At 36.8% G+C, this 17,284-nt stretch overlaps 2 long non-coding RNA genes across 2 annotated transcripts; one reads left to right on the forward strand and one right to left on the reverse strand.

Annotated features, from left to right (window-relative positions):
• The first annotated feature begins 390 nt into the window (after nucleotides 1-390).
• Nucleotides 391-746, forward strand: LOC138896543 (uncharacterized). The gene is made up of 2 exons (XR_011409885.1): nucleotides 391-423; nucleotides 594-746. It is a non-coding gene; the product is annotated as an uncharacterized lncRNA (long non-coding RNA).
• Nucleotides 747-11,906: 11,160 nt separating this feature from the next.
• LOC108945689 (uncharacterized) lies at nucleotides 11,907-17,284 on the reverse strand. Its single transcript, XR_011409884.1, has 2 exons — nucleotides 12,492-17,284; nucleotides 11,907-12,148 (listed from the first exon to the last, which is right to left on the reverse strand). It is a non-coding gene; the product is annotated as an uncharacterized lncRNA (long non-coding RNA).

Raw genomic sequence — 17,284 nt, forward strand, 5'->3', positions numbered from 1 at the left:
TCGTTCTCCAAGTGGGCACCTGCTGACTTAAAACTGAAATGAATTCCCTCATTCTCCAGTGGGCGCCTGCCAATGACTTGAACTTGAAATAAATTCCCTCATTCTCCAGGTGGGTGCCTACCGATGAAATGAATTCCCTCATTCTCCAGGTGGGCGCCTGCTAATGCCTTGAACTTGAAATAAATTCTCTCATTCTCCAGGTGGGCGTCTGCCAATGACTTGAACTTAAAATAAATTCTCTCATTTTTCAGGTGGGTGCCTGCCACTACAACAAAATGGAAACGACAAAAGAAACTCTTTCTGCCTCAGTTTACACTAGGAAGATTTGTGAGTTATTAGCAGAACTATAAATCACCTATGCTATTGATGAAGGATGTAATTGTGAGAGTAAAATTGAAGACCCGACTAGGATGTACGTCTCTTGTGAGTAAAACCAAGAAAATTTCGACTAGCAAATACGTCTACTAAAAAACCTAAATGACCCAGACTAGGAAATGCATCTCCTAGGGGTGAAACTTGAATGAACCAAATTAGGAAGTGTGTCTCCTAAAAGTATATCCTGAAAGACCCAGACTAGGAAGTGCGTCTCCTAGATTTGAGATTGAGCTTGCGAAAAACTATAAATTAAGCTTGACTAAACAAAAAACTGACCCTATTCTCCAGGCGGGACCCCTGATTTCAAGAAATATAAAGATTAATAACTTAAGAAAACTAAAAATTGACCTTTGTTTTTTAAAAAAAGAAAATCCAGACTTCCCTTTTTTTATATATATTATTATCCTAGGATAAAATTCATTAGACTAGGTTTTCTTATCTTAGGAGAAAAATTTATCAGACTAAGACTTCGATCCCAGGAGAAAATTCATTAGACTAAAACTTTGTATCCTAGGAGAAAATGCATCGGACTAGATCCCTTTTTTTTGTTATCTTAGGAGAAAGATTCATCAGACTAAGATTTCGATCCTAGGAGAAAGTTCATCAGACTAGGTCTTCTATCTTAGGAGAAAGATTCATCAGACTAAGATTTCGATCCTAGGAGAAAGATTCATCATACTAGGGCTTCTTATCTTAGGAGAAAGATTCATCAGACTAAGATTTCGATCCTGAAGAAAATTCATCAGACTAGGTTTTTTTTATCTTAGAAGAATAATTCATCAGACAAAGATTTTGATCATAGGAGAAAGTTCATCAGACTAGGTCCTTTTTTTTGTTATCTTAGGAGAAAGATTCATCAAACTAAGATTTCTATCCTAGGAGAAAATTCATCAGACTAGGTTTTCTTATCTTAGGAGAAAGATTCATCAGACTAAGATTTTGATCCTAGGAGAAAATTCATCAGACTAGGTTTTCTATCTTAGGTGAAAAATTCATCAGACTAGGACTTTTTATCCTAGGAGGAAAAATGTGAAGAGCAATGACAATATTTTATGCACACTAGCAAGACAAATAAAAGCAAAGATTTGAGAAACTTCCCTTTGTCGGCTTTTCTCTTCTTCTTTTCTTTTTCTTTCTTTTCTTCTCTTTCTTTTTGTTTTTGAATCAACTTCCTTGCACTGCTTTGTTCCTGTTTAAAACAAAGAAAATTTTGTCAGTTTTAAAAGTGATTGTCGGTTTGTGGCCTTGAGTCTTGGGCAGCTTGGCTTTTGCTCAATCAACTCGAGTCAGTTTCAATAGACTTTTTGCTCTTCATCAACCCTGATTGTTTCACACCAAGTACCATTTGTATTTGTGGCTCAGTCAGCCTTATCTCAAAAAAGAGATTTCTTTTCTTGGATAACCTTTTCTGATATCTTGAATGGCTTTGCTTTTGGAGCAATTTGTCTGTCAGAGAGAATCACAACTGGTAAGAGCCTTTTGTATGATGTGCATACTTCATAGTCAATGTTCGGTACTACAGAGAATCTCTGATTAACCTTGAGGTTTGCTTGTTTTGACAAGAACTGACTCAGAGTGAAGGACACAATGATGCAAATAAACAAGTATTAACAACAAATGCCCCTGACGAAAGGACAAAAGGAAGATTTTTTTTCACTTTTTCTTTTTTTTCTTTTTATTTTGCGGTAACTAGCCTTAATGATCATGACATGCATTTTGGACTTAACGGTCTGGCCTATCAAACTAACCAAATCTTCCCTTTTACCATTCTTATGACTTTGAAGTCGGGCTTGTTCGTGCCAATCCTTTGCATCAGTTTCACGACTCACTATCGACTAATGGTGCCCCGAGGGGTTTTCACCACCAAGTCTCTCTCATTTATTCATCTCAGCTCACCGTCGTCTTACAGTCCCCGTGAGGGTTTTCACTAGTAAGACTCTTATTTTTTTCTTTTGCTTTCTAATGTGAGCAACTGACAGTGTTCTATGTTACGTGACAACTGTTGCCCATTGCATGCTTCTCTTGGCATTCTTGAAGGCATATTGGGAGGTCTTTATTCGGAAGGTTTTTGGATAAGGTTGGAAAGAAAGGACGACATAAGGCTCAAAGTACACTCAAAATGAAAGGGTTGTAGATTTACAACTCTTGGAATCAACTCTTTCAAAAGTGGAATGAAATCTTTGTCCCAGTTTCTCATACTGGGGATTTTTGGATTTTTTTTTTTTGAATTCTTATTTGGTTGGACCGAACCGTGTAAGGCTTCATACGTATCCTTTTTAAAGGAATCAGGTCTAACGTAGTTCAAACATCTGACCTAATATTATTATTATTTTCATCTTTCTTTCTTTTTTTCCTTATTTCTTCTCTTTTTTTTTCTTTTTTTTTTTAAAACAAGTTGCCCCAGCTTTTATTTTCTGGGGGCATGGACATTGACTGTTCTTTTCTTATTCTTTTTTTTTCACTTGAACTTTCTAAGAGTCGCCCCAATTTGTACTCTTAGGACATGGACTTTTTTTTCATTTTTTCTCTTTTTTGTTTTTTTTTTTTAAGACTTTTGACTCTAAACTTGATTCCAAAAGGGGGTGGTCAAAGAAAATAACACAGGCTCGAAAGGGGTAATGAAGGGTATAAAGTGTTTGGATAGCAGAAAAAGGGCCTTCCAACCTCGAGAATGTCAATCATGTTAGCCCTTCACAATCACGACATTAATGGACATGTTGCTTTCTGGTCTTTTTCAGTGTAAAGTTGTATGAGCAATACTTTCCTCGCAGTGAATGACCCTTGTCAATTTGGGTGACTTTTCTTCGATTTTGTCTTGATATAGAAGATGCATTTTGCCAATAAAATAATCCATATCAAACTGACTGGGATACATCTTCTTTTGAAAAATACTTTCTATCTCTTAGTGCTAAACAAACTTCAACCCATCTGATTGCCCTTAAGCCTGATCTCCTCAATAATTCAAAAGGTAGAGATCCTTAACTATTACGAGCATGACTGCTTTTGTTCCATGTAAACTTGGTTCATGCTTATTTTTCAAATGTTTCATGTCTCTGTTCATCTTCAAAAGTCTCTTTCTCAGTTATCCAATTCAAGACTAAATCAGTTTTCAAAGATCTGACCAAAAATTCTGCATGCATGTCCTGTCACTAGAACTAACATAAAAAGAACTATGCAAAAAAATGGACACAAAATGACTGACTGTTTTTTATTGAATAAAGGATAGCAGGGTCCGATAATACAAAAAGAAGAAGAAAAGAAGACAAAATAAGCTACCATGGCTAAAAGAGGAGTGACTTTCCAGTTGCTAAGCGACATCTTAACCACACATTCGCACATCAGCATTACTATAGCATTTAACCGTTTTGATTGCTTTGGATTCAACACTCAAATTTTTACAATCATCTCGAGCAGGCCATGTCCTATTGCTCAAATCTGGTAAAGTAAACCCCACATTTGTCTCCATTTGTTCTATTTTTCACCGCCAACTTGCCTATTTGCGTTTCCGTGACCTTGGATCAACAACAATTGTGTTTGTTCCATTGGTTTAGAAGATGCTTTTATTTCCGAAGGATCCTAGACTCGCCATTGCAAACCAACAAACCGACCACCTTTAACTAGTTTTAATTTCAAAACAACAAGCATGTTAGAATAAACATTCTCTTTCTTTTTTCCTTTTCTCTCTTTTCTTTTTTTTTTTTGTTTCTTTCCTTTCTTTTTTTTCTTTCTTTTTTCATTCGATAGAACCTGATGTAGGTTGCCTACGTATCATGTGGGAACATGAATCGGATCTTGTGTAGTTCGAGAGGATCAGAAATAAGGTAAATAAACTAACTCTTTTTGGATTTTAATTTTTTTTTTTTAATTTCCAAAAGAAAGACTTATAAAGAAGAAAGAAATTATTTTTGGAATTTGATTTGTTTGTTTGTTTTTTGATAATTTTTGAAAAGAAATATTTCTAAGAAGAAAGAAAATATATATATTATTTTTGAATTTTGACTTTATTATTTTCTGAAATTTCGAAAGAAAAACTTCTAAAGAGGAAAGGAAATACTCTTTGGATTTTTGGACTTTTATTTTGAATTTATGAAAGAAACACTTCTAAAGAGAAAAAAAATTTGAATCTTGAATTTTCTTTTCAATTTTCGAAAGAAAAATAAAAATATTTTTGGATTTTGAGAAAATATTAAAAGGAAGATATTTTTGTATTTTTTTTAAAAATCGGGATCTAAAAGAAAGAATTTCTAAAGAAGGAAGTAAAGAAAAATATTTTTGGATCTTATTTTTTAAATTGTGGGCCAAAACCGATGAGGTTTGCCTACGTATCTCACATCCAGTGAGAATCAGACCCGTGTAGTTTTAGTTTTTCAGGACCGGGGAAAATGTCATTTTTGAAAAATTGGACTCATTTGCGAAAACCTTTTAAAAATTTGGCAGAGTTTCAGGATCTTTTTTTTTTCAAATACCGGTATTTTCAGGAACCGGGTCAATTTGCTCTCCTATTTTTTTTATTTTCTTTTCCTATTCTAGAAGCCAGTCAACATGCAAGCTGAACAAACAAATACACAAGTAGCACGCAAGATGCATCAGGATGGTCTTTTAATTTGGGGTACACCTGTCCTAGAAGGACCCAACCCCTGTGTTGAGTCCCCAAAGTCAAATGCACGTGATGCAAACAAGAGTACCTACTAGGTATCCGGCATGAGGTTATGTTATTCTAAGTTTTAAACCTGGGTGTATTGTTCTAGACCTGGCTTACCCGAGCGGACAACTCGAGCCGAGGGAGGGCAACGTACCGGTAACCACGCCACATCCTCGTTCTAAATTAGGGTATGACACTAACAGAAAAGAAGTCACGCCAGCGTGCACTTCCTAGAAGATTTAGAAGACTCAGAGAGAAGAAGGGTTTCGTAACAGTTTATATACAGTTCAAGCAATATCAAAGCGGTAAAAAACGGAATTTAGCATATTAGGCTCAAACACGTAAAGAATCAGATAATAAAGAAAATCGAATATAACAGTTATTCTAAGCTCGAATTCTGAACCTTGAACCAGAGATTCTGGGTCCATTCCCCAGCAGAGTCGCCAGAGCTGTCACACATCTTTTTTCCCGAGGGGATGGAGTATTTTTCCAATTAAAGTGACATTATTCGAAATGAGTTTATTTATTCAATCAGAGTCACCACTTGGAATAATTTATGGTGTCCCAAGTCACCAGTTTATTTTAAATCCCAAATCGAGGAAATGTTTACTCTGTTTTAAAGTCTGCGAAACCAGAAGACCGGGTAAGGAATTCTGTTAACCCGGGAGAAGGTGTGAGGCCCTCCCGAGTTTCGTGATTTTAGCACAGCCGCACAACAATTAATAATTGACCTAATTATCTGATTTATTACATGTTTAAAACCTATTGTGCATTTTTAACCGTTTAAACCACTTTTAATTATTTATGGAATCTATTTGAACAAGTTGTGATGTCGCACACTCGTTGTTTTTGAACACATTACGAATTGCGTCACATGAAATGCATCCGGTTTACAACATGTTTGTTTTATTATTATTTGAAGTTATGATCGGATCACATGAAATGCACACCCGAATTGAAATTTATGTATCGTGACCATGCCACAGGAACCGTACCACAGCCACGATGATTTATTATTAATCGCGCCTAAAGCAACTAGCGATGGTTTATAAGTTGTTTAATTACCTAAGCTTGAGATTATTGTGAGGTCATGAATTATGGATATGACATTGTTGGAAAAGTGTAATTTTAAGTAAAACATACATTCTAACGACACAATTAGACAAAAAAACATAAGCAAAATAATAGGAAATGCTCTCAAGCCTAATTTCTTTTCTAACTTCAAATAAACTTCCTCGACCAAACCCTTTTCCAATTTTATCAACCTGAGCCTAACTCACTGTGTGCTTCTAATTTCAGGCAAGATTGCCACAACAAACCATTTATATTTAAAACCAACTTAAACCCAAATTCTTTCCCTAATTAACCAACACAGTTGCTCAAGTTATACAATAAAAAAAAATTATCAAGCAAGTTCAAGATAATAGTGACTTAAGTACCAACTAGACATGAAGGCTAAACTAAAATTAACAGCATAATATATCCCTGCGGCGCACCAAATACCTAAATCAATTTCAACTCAAGTCGTTTCCTTCGCCATTTCATTTACCGGATAAGTCACGAAGCTTTTAGTGATATAAGTCAAAGTTGCATTGAAATATCAATTCATCATATTCACTGTCACGAATTAAGACATTTAACCAAATAATGAAACTAAGACAGCAAATGCAAAAAAACCAACATAACAAAATACCAAATCAATCAAAATCCTTCACCAAACTAGAATAATGAGATGAAATAAGATGAAGGCTTGAAAAGTGCACCTTTACTGTTGCACACTCTTTAAAAGACTGTATTAATGAAAAAACACCGAACAAATCCTTAAACGAGCAGATGAACCTGCGATCGAAGACCTCGATCGGCGACCTCGAAGCTCGCAATCCTTCAAAAATCAGACCACAGAAATAGAACCTCTGTTTCGTATGGAAAATAAAAGAGAGATGATTTATTTCTTTTTGAACTAGAGCCTCATGGAGAAATTGGATTGAGAAGGGGGAAACGTGGTTAATGATTGGTGAGGATGAAAGGTTGCGGTTTGGATATGAATTTAGTTGCAAAATCAGAGAAGGGGATGGAAAGCTTGCTTATGCTGCGCCGCTATCGATTTTCTCACGTCCCCTCCATTTTTCTATCTAATCCCCTCCCAGACTTCTTTCGTTCCCTTTCTTTTGGTTTTTGCCTCCCCCAGTTTTTTTCTTTTTTTTTTTCCTATGGTTAGCTTTAGGTCTGTATATATAATGTGTGTGGGCAAAGTCTTGGAGAGAAAGAAATTCAGATCATGAAAAATGTGTGAATAGATAAAAGATCCAAAATAAGGTGCATGTGATTACTCTGTGAGAAAAATCATGTGAGGGGGAGAGAATATGCCTTATGAGTTAGTTATTTTGGGATAGGGAGAAATCTTGACTAAAAAACAAAAACTCAACAAGAAAACAAAAGAGTTGGCACAATTGATTGATTCTTTATTCTTTCTTTTTGATTTTCTTGTAAAGGATAACAAAAAAAATAAAATTTTAAAATATTATTCCTACAAAATTGAGACAGCAAAATTAAATATTAACTAGCTACTTCCAGTCTAGGAACTATTAAAAAGCAATTCCAAAATTACTAACATACTAAAAATAAGAGGAAAACATTTTTTTGTGTGTTTTCTTTTCTTTTGCCAATTAGAACAAAATTGTATACTCTATCATTGTGAAACTTTTTTGTTGATTTTCATTTATCTAAAATAAACTTATAAAAGGGTGAAATAAAACTAAAATATTAAGATTAAACTTAAAACTATTTAAATACTAAAAAGTGAGTAAAAATTCAAATATGGTCAAACATTAGGTGCTCACATTGGAGACAGTGTCTAGAGATGGAGGAGGTTGCATCATGAGCAGATTACTCCTAACTCCAACATAAGTCTCATTAAGCCCATGAGGAACTGATGCAACTTGTTCTCATCATCCTCCATTTGAAGCTTAGATTTAGCAGCACACGTGCAAGAGCTACCACGAGAGGCACGCATGAAACCCAATTCATCCCACAATTTCTTTAGTTTATTGAAGTAAGATTCTATGTCTAAATACCCCTGACTGGTGGATGCTAACTCTTATTTTATCTCAAAAACCTTGGTTCCATTAACAGTACTATACATTTTGTTAAGTTGAGTCCAAATACTTTGGGTAGTGTCAGAATACTGAACACTCTCAGCTATGTCTGGTGTAAGGGAGTTGGTCAGCCAAGAGATGACCATGTTATTACACATATCCCATTGCCTAAATTGAGGGAAATTTTCAGAAGGTTTAATAATTGTTCCATCAATGAAACCTATCTTATTCCTAACAGAGAGAGAAACAATCATATTTCGTCTCCATCCCCCAAATCCAGTTCCAGAAAAAGGAGTACTGACCAGAGAAACTCCCAGAACATCAGAAGACAGGAGAAAAAGTGGACTCGAAGGGTTAGGGATGAAACTAACAGAGGAATTAGCAGATGTAGACTCATCAACGACATTCACCATTTTGAGTTCAAATAGTCAGTCGAAAAATCATATAAGAATCAACCACAACACATGCAACACCAAATATCCAACAACAAACCCTAATTGTTTGACTCTACAAACACTAAATATCTAACAACAGCAACAAAAATGAGCTAGATAACGAGAATACCCGCCGTCTTTGTGACCGAAAGACGGTAACAGCCTCGAACATGAACGAAGCAAACCCTAACTGTCGGATAGAGAAAACATTGAAGCAACCGGCTGATCTCCGCGTCAATCCGATGAAACTCCGATAGAATAAAGCCGTCGAAGTAACGATTATAGAAGAAAACTTAGCAAAATTAGAAAACCCCAAACTTCTCAACGAGTACGAATTTTCGAATGAAAATTGGCGGGGTAACATCGGGAGGAAGTTAGTGAGGAGCAGGAACGAAATCTCTGCTCTGAAACCATGTGAAAGCATTGATTTCCATGGATTGATTGAGATTTTATGCTAGGGCTTGAAGAGTATCGAGAGAGAGTAGAAAATGAAGGAGAAAGAGAGATTTTTATTTTAACTCTGCCAAAATAAGGAAATATTTTTTCTCTGTCTAGAAGGATCCAAGAATCGTTTGTATATACAGAACCGGACTAATCCTACTAATACAAAAAAAAAAATGAGCCTCACTATTACAAGTGGGCTGATACAAATAAATACATCAAGTGGGCTTATTAGCATCATATTGGGCCAGCTTATTTAACTCCAACACCCCCCCTTCAAGGTGGAGGATGACTGAATCCCCAGCTTGAGCATGAGAGAATGATGAACAAGGCCTGTCAAGGGCTTAATAAAGACATCAGCAAGTTGAGAAGTAGTAGGAACATGATTCAAAGCAATCAACCCCTCATGAAGCTTTGTCCGAAATGGCAGTCCATCTCAATATGTTTGGTCCTCTCATGAAAGACAGGGTTCTTGGCAATGTGAATGGCTGCTTGATTATCACAGAAAACAGGGACAGCAGCAGGAACAGAAATACCAAACTCAGAGACCAACCTAACCAGTCGAATTAACTCAGCTACAACTTTACTAATTGCTCTATACTCGGCCTCAGTAGAAGAAAGAGACACAGGTTGCTTCTTAGCCTTCCAACCAATAAATGAGCCCCCTAAGAGAATGCAGAACCCAGTACTATCACAATAAGCAGAAAAGTGAAAGATCAGGGGAGTTGCTTATGAATACCCCAACTTCAGAAGATCGCATGCATATGAGAGGAGGTAGGCTTCTGAAGATGTTGTGCAGCAAAAGCCAAGTCTGGTATGGTGTGGGTGAGAAAGTTGAGCTTACCCACCAGACTTCTATAGGATTTAGGAGAAGGAAGAGGATCCCTCGTGTCTGCCTTGAGCTTGACAATCAGGTCAAGAGGACAAGTAACAGAGGTAACAGTCTCACAATGGTACTCTTTGAGAAGGTCCTTAATAAATTTTCACTGGTGGAGTAACAACCCACCAGAAATGTATGCAACTTTAATCCCAAGAAAGTAATTGAGAACTCCCAAGTCTTTGATCTTAAACTCATTATCTAGAAAGCTCTTTAATGCAGTAATTTCAGCCAAGTCATTACCAGTAAGAATAATATCATCAACATATACAGCCAACAAGGCAGTGGAAGTACCAGATTTTCTGGAGAAGAGAGAGTAGTCATTGAGAGAAGAAGAGTTTCCCCTAGAGCATAAAGCTTGAGACAGCTTGGCATACCACTACCTTGAAGTCTGTCTCAAATCATATGAAGACTTTTGAAGATAGCAAACCAAAGGAGAAGAAGATGAAGCAAAGCCAGATGAAGGAGTGGCTGACAACCCAGGTGGCAGCCTCATGTAGACCTCTTCATCTCAGTCACCATGCAAAAAAGCATTGTTGACATCAAGTTGAAATAGAGGCCAGTTTTTCTTGACAGCCACAACAACAAGGCACTTAACAGTGGAAAACTTGACAACAGGGGAGAAGGTTTCATTGAAGTCCACACCCTCAACTTGGGTGTCACCCCTAACAACCAACCAAGACTTATATCTTTCCACAGTCCCATCAGCCCAATACTTGATCTTATAAACTCATTTGCAACCAATGGGTTTCTTACCAGGTGGCAACTGAATAATGGACCAAGTATGATTGGCTTCTAAGGCCTCAAATTCCTTCCTTGTGGCCTCCTGCCATGCAGGAATGGAGGCTACCTGCCGATATGAGGCAGACTCAATCTCAGTAGTGTTAACTAAATTATGAAGACAAGCAGAAGAAGAACTGGGGCCAGACAGGGATGGAGGAAGGTTACAAACATATTGTTGTAGATGAGCAGGAGGAACATTAGTCCTACTGGACCTCCTAGGAGCAAGTGGAGTGGGTGAAGAAGAGGGAGATTGTTGAGAAGGATGAGATGGTGAAAGAGAAGTAGAAGGTGAAGGCATAGGAGCTGGAGGAGGATCATGTAAAGAATTGTCATTTGGGAAACTCCAACTAGCAGCAGGATTGGGAGGAGAAGGAGATGGAGAAGCATTGGGGAGATTGAAAGAGGGAGCAAAGGAAAAAATAGTTTCATGGAAGACTACATCCCTGGATATTAAGGTAAGCTTAATTTTCAAATTGTACAGTTTGTAGCCCTTCTTAGCTAATGGATATCCCAAAAAAACACAAGGGTCAGCTCTAGGCTGAAACTTATCCCTATGGCATTTGGGAACTGTGGCAAAAGAGAGACAACCAAAGGTTTTAATATGGTTATAAGAAGGAGGTTGCCCAAAAAGTAGTTCAAAAGGTGTTTTGTTGTTAAGAAACTTAGAAGGGAATCTGTTTGTAAGGTATATAGCAGTAAGCACACAATCTCCCCAGAATCTAATAAGTAAGTGAGAATGAAAGAGTAGGGCTCTTGAGGTTTCTAAAAGGTATCTATGCTTTCTTTCAACCATACCATTTTGTTGTGATATATAAGGACAAGAAGTTTGGTGAACTATTCCATTTTCAGCAAAGAAATTACTGCCACAATTACTAGTCCCAAGCTCAAAAGCATTATCACTTCTAACAGTTTGTACAACAGACTTGAATTATGTTTTGATCATGGCAATGAAAGCTTTGATAAGAGGAAAAACATTGCTCTTGGACCCCATAAGGTGAGTCCAAGTAGCTCCAGTGAAATCATCAACTATGGTTAGGAAATATTTACACCCATTATGTGTAGGGCTTCCATAAGGACCCCAAGTATCCACATGTATAAGTTGGAAAGCATTTGTAGTTTTGATAGAGCTATCACGAAAAGGTAGCCTAGGTTGCCTTGCTAATGGACAAACAGTACAGGTGAAAGGCTGTTTAGTAGAGAATTTACAAGGTATATGAGGAATTTCTCTCATTCTAACAAAAGGTATATGCCCCACCCTATTATGCCATAATAACTCCATTTTATTCAATTCAGAATGATATGTACAATGAGAACAAGAAATAGAATCAATAACTAATGGAGAATGGTATTTACAGGGAACATTTTCAGAAAGTAAAGGAGCATTCATAGAAGTAGATTGACATGTTGTTGCATGGGATTGAAAAGAAGGAGAAGACTGCATAAGCCTGTAAAGTCCATCATCCAATTTACCAATTTCCAATGGCCTCTTCAGTGAAGGGGTCTATATCAAACAGGAAAACTTAGTAAATAGGACAATAGAATCCAACTGGCAAATAAGTTTGGATATAGAGATAAGGTTGTAATGAAAGCTAGGAATGTAGAAGACATGATGCAATGTGAGAGAGAAATTGAATGGAACCAGTACAAGTTACCTTGACCTTATAACCATTTGGCAAGGTGACTAAGTATGGTATGATTAAGGGTTTAATGTCAAAGATAAGGTCTTATTGGATGTCATATGGTCAGTGGACCTAGAGTCTATAATCCAAATGCATTCATTCATTTAGTTAACATGCAAGTATCATAAGATACATTTTTCACACAACTGGGTGAAGAGAGAATACCAGCAAAGTTAGCAGATGCCATGAGGCTGGACTGGGGTTGTGATTCTGAAATTTGTGTATGCTGAAGTAACATCATAAGTTGTGAATATTGATCCTTGGTTAACCCAAGGATCAAAGACTCTGAATCAGAAGACCATTCAGCTGGAGAGTGAGAAACCTCAACAGAATTCTGAAGACCAGCAGAATTTTGATGACCATGCACCTCAACATTTGCAGCAGTCCTTTTACCCTTGGTAAACTTGAAGCCTAGTGGGAACCCATGGAGCTTATAACATTTGTCAACTAAATGTCCAGGATTCTTACAATACCTACACATTATATTTGACTTGTTGTATTCAAAGTTGATTCTTTGAGTGAACTGTTTGGGAGGGGCAGGAGTCCCTGAGAACTTGTTAGTGAGATATGCATTGAAAGAAGTAGAATCAGTACGGAAATGGGATAGTGAGGACACTTGTCTTTGTCTCTCATCCTGAAGTAAGATGTTGTTGTCACACCACTTTTTTCCGAGGGGATAGGAGAGTTTTTTCAATTAAAGTGACATTATTCGAAATGAGATTATTTTATCAATCAGAGTCGCCACTTGGAATAATTTATGGTATCCCAAGTCACCGGTTTATTTTAAATCCCAAATCGAGGAAATGTTTACTCTGTTTTAAAGTCTACGAAACCAAAAGACCGGTTAAGAAATTCTGTTAACCTGGGAGAATGTGTGAGGCACTCCCGAGTTTCGTGGTTTTAGCACGGTCGCTCAACTATTAATAATTGGCCTAATTATCTGATTTATTACATGTTTAAAACCTATTATGTATTTTTAACCTTTTAAACCGCTTTTAATTATTTATGGAATCTGTTTGAACAAGTTGCGATGTCGCACACTTGTTGTTTTTTAACACATTGCGAATCGCGTCACATGAAATGCACCCGCTATTTACAACATGTTTATTTTTATTATTATTTAAAGTTATGGTCGGGTCACATGAAATGCACACCCGAATTGGAATTTACGTATCGTGACTATGCCACGAGAACCGTACCCATAGTCACGATAATTTATTATTAATCGCGCCTAAAGCAACTAGCGATGGTTTATAAGTTGTTTAATTACCTAAGCTTGAGATTATTGTGAGGTCATGAATTATGGATATGACATTGTTGGAAAAGTATAATTTTAAGTAAAACATACATTCTAACAACACAATTAGACAAAAAAACATAAGTAAAATAATAGGAAATGCTCTCAAGCCCAATTTCTTTTCTAACGTCAAATAAACTTCCTCGACCAAACCCTTTTCCAATTTTATCAACCTGAGCCTAACTCACTGTGTGCTTCTAATTTCAGGCAAGATTTCCACAACAAACCATTTATAATTAAAACCAACTTAAACCCAAATTCTTTCCCTAATTAACCAACACAGTAGCTCAAGTTAAACAATAAAAAAATTATCAAGCAAGTTCAAGATAATAGTGACTTAAGTACCAACTAGACGTGAAGGCTAAACTAAAAACAACAGCATACTATATCCCTGTGGCGCACCAAATGCCTAAATCAATTTCAACTCAAGTCTTTTCCTTCGCCATTTTATTTACCGGATAAGTCACGAAGCTTTCAGTGATATAAGTCAAAGTTGCATTGAAATATCAATTCATCCTATTCACTGTCACGAATTAAGACATTTAACCAAATAATAAAACTAAGACAGCAAATGCAAACAAACCAACATAACAAAATACCAAAATCATTCAAAATCCTTCAGCAAACCAGAATAATGAGATGAAATAAGATGAAGGTTTGAAAGGTGCACCTTTACTGTTGCACACTCTTTGAAAGATTGTATTAATGAAAAAATACTGAACAAATCCTTAAACGAGCAGATGAACCTGTGACCAGAGACCTCGATCGGCGACCTCGAAGATCGCAATCCTTCGAAAATCAGACCACAGAAATAGAACCTCTGTTTCGTATGGAAAAGAAAAGAGAGGTGATTTATTTCTTTTTGAACTAGAGCCTCATGGAGAAATTGGATTGAGAAGGGGGAAACATGGTTAATGATTGGTGAGGATGAAAGGTTGCGGTTTGGATATGAATTTAGTTGCAAAATCGTAGAAGGGGATGGAAAGCTTGCTTCTGTTGCGCCGCTATCGATTTTCTCACGTCCCCTACATTTTTCTATCTGATCTCCTCCCATGCTTCTTTCGTTCCCTTTCTTTTGGTTTTTGCCTCTCCCATTTTTTTTCCTTTTTTTCCCCTATGGTTAGCTTTAGGTCTGTATATATAATGTGTGTGGGCAAAGTCTTGGAGACAAAGAAATTCATATCATGAAAAATGTATGAATGGATAAAAGATCCAAAATAAGGTGCATGTGATTACTCTGTGAGAAAAATCACGTGAGGGGGAGAGAATATGCCATATGAGTTAGTTATTTTGGGATAGGGAGGAATCTTTTGACTAAAAGACAAAAACTCAACAAGAATACAAAAGAGTTGGCACAATTTGATTGGTTCTTTATTCTTGTTTTTTTTTTTTCTTGTAAAAGATAACAAAAAAAAATTAAAATATTATGCCTACTAAATTGAGATAGAAAAATTAAATATTAACTAGCTACTTCCAGTCTAGGAACTATTAAAAAGCAATTCCAAAATTACTAACATACTAAAAATAAGAGGAAAATATATTTTTGTGTGTTTTCTTTTCTTTTGCCAATTAGAACAAAATTGTATACTCTATCATTGTGAAACCTTTTTGTTGATTTTCAATTTATCTAAAATAAAACTATAAAAAGGTAAAATAAAACTAAAATATTAAGATTAAACTTAAAAACTATTTAAATACTAAAAAGTGAGTGAAAATTCAAATATGGTCAAAATTTAGGTGCTCACAACTGCCTCTCTTTGCTTGGAAACATGAACAGTTTTCAAGCAAAGACAAAGTGAGTCGTGTGACTAAGTTTTTGACCATATCGTTATTCAAAACAGGAAGAAAATAAAAGAAAAAGGTGCAACTGAGTCCTGATTTTGGACAACCTACATATCCCAGGTTATAAGGGAATCAGGTCGCATGTAGTTCAAGGAGAATGATGGAGTGTGTGGAGAGGATGAGAGAGTCGAGTGAGGTACCGTTCCGTCGAGGTTCCAGCCCGCGGTCCTATTATTACATCAAAATCAAAAACGGAAAAAACTAACTATGCCTGCCAGCTATGAGTTACAAGATTCCTATCTATAAGTCTTCTGAAGCTTGATCTTGAGTCTTGAATGGTTCTTCACGCAGAATTTTGATTTAAACCTTGATGCTTGCTAGCTGCAGGTGTTGATTCATTCTTCCACAGCTTTTTCGGATCAAGACCGGACATGCAGTGCTCGTGACTTCAGCCATGTCTTGAGCAGTTCACATATTTCATCTGCTTCTGCATTTTGGATTCACTTCTCTTTTTTCTTTTCTTTTTTTTTCTCTGGATTGAGACTTCTTCTTTTGGTCATCTCAAACCCTGTCGACTCTCATTCTTGAGGCGAGCTTCTTCTACTTCTAACTTGAATTGACAACAAGACTGGAGGTTGCCCCTATTCTTCAGGAGGGATCCTATTATCTCTGACTTGAACTTGAAATGAATTCCCTCATTTTTCAGGTGAGTGCCTGCTACTGACTTGAAACTTAAAATGACTCTAAAATGAATTCTGAAATGTCTTCCCTCGTTCTCCAGGTGGGTACCTGATGATGGCTTGTAACTTGAAATAAATTCCCAAGTGGGGCGCCTGATAACTTAAAACTTGAAATAAATTCCCTCATTCTCTAGGTGGGCGCCTGCTGACTTAAAACTTGAAATAAATTCTCTCGTTCCCCAGGTGGGCGCCTGATGACTTAAAACTTGAAATAAATTCCCTCGTTCTCCAGGCGGGCGCCTGATGACTTAAAACTTAAAATAAATTCCCTCGTTCTCCAGGTGGGCGCCTGATGAATTAAAACTTGAAATAAATTCCCTCGCTCTCCAGGTGGGCGCCTGATGACTTAAAACTTGAAATGAATTCCCTCATTCTCCAGGTGGGCGCCTGATGACTTAAAACTTGAAATGAACTCCCTCATTCTCCAGGTGGGCGCCTGATGACTTAAAACTTAAAATGAATTCCCTCGTTCTCCAAGTGGGCACCTGCTGACTTAAAACTGAAATGAATTCCCTCATTCTCCAGTGGGCGCCTGCCAATGACTTGAACTTGAAATAAATTCCCTCATTCTCCAGGTGGGTGCCTACCGATTTAAAACTGAAATGAATTCCCTCATTCTCCAGGTGGGCGCCTGCTAATGCCTTGAACTTGAAATAAATTCTCTCATTCTCCAGGTGGGCGCCTGCCAATGACTTGAACTTAAAATAAATTCTCTCATTTTTCAGGTGGGTGCCTGCCACTACAACAAAATGGAAACGACAAAAGAAACTCTTTCTGCCTCAGTTTACACTAGGAAGATTTGTGAGTTATTAGCAGAACTATAAATCACCTATGCTATTGATGAAGGATGTAATTGTGAGAGTAAAATTGAAGACCCGACTAGGATGTACGTCTCTTGTGAGTAAAACCAAGAAAATTTTGACTAGCAAATACGTCTACTAAAAAACCTAAATGACCCAGACTAGGAAATGCATCTCCTAGGGGTGAAACTTGAATGAACCAAATTAGGAAGTGTGTCTCCTAAAAGTATATCCTGAAAGACCCAGACTAGGAAGTGCGTCTCCTAGATTTGAGATTGAGCTTGCGAAAAACTATAAATTAAGCTTGACTAAACAAAAAACTGACCCTATTCTCCAGGC

Source organism: Nicotiana tomentosiformis, chromosome 7 (genome assembly GCF_000390325.3).
Source record: "Nicotiana tomentosiformis chromosome 7, ASM39032v3, whole genome shotgun sequence".
NCBI classification, from domain to species: domain Eukaryota; kingdom Viridiplantae; phylum Streptophyta; class Magnoliopsida; order Solanales; family Solanaceae; genus Nicotiana; species Nicotiana tomentosiformis.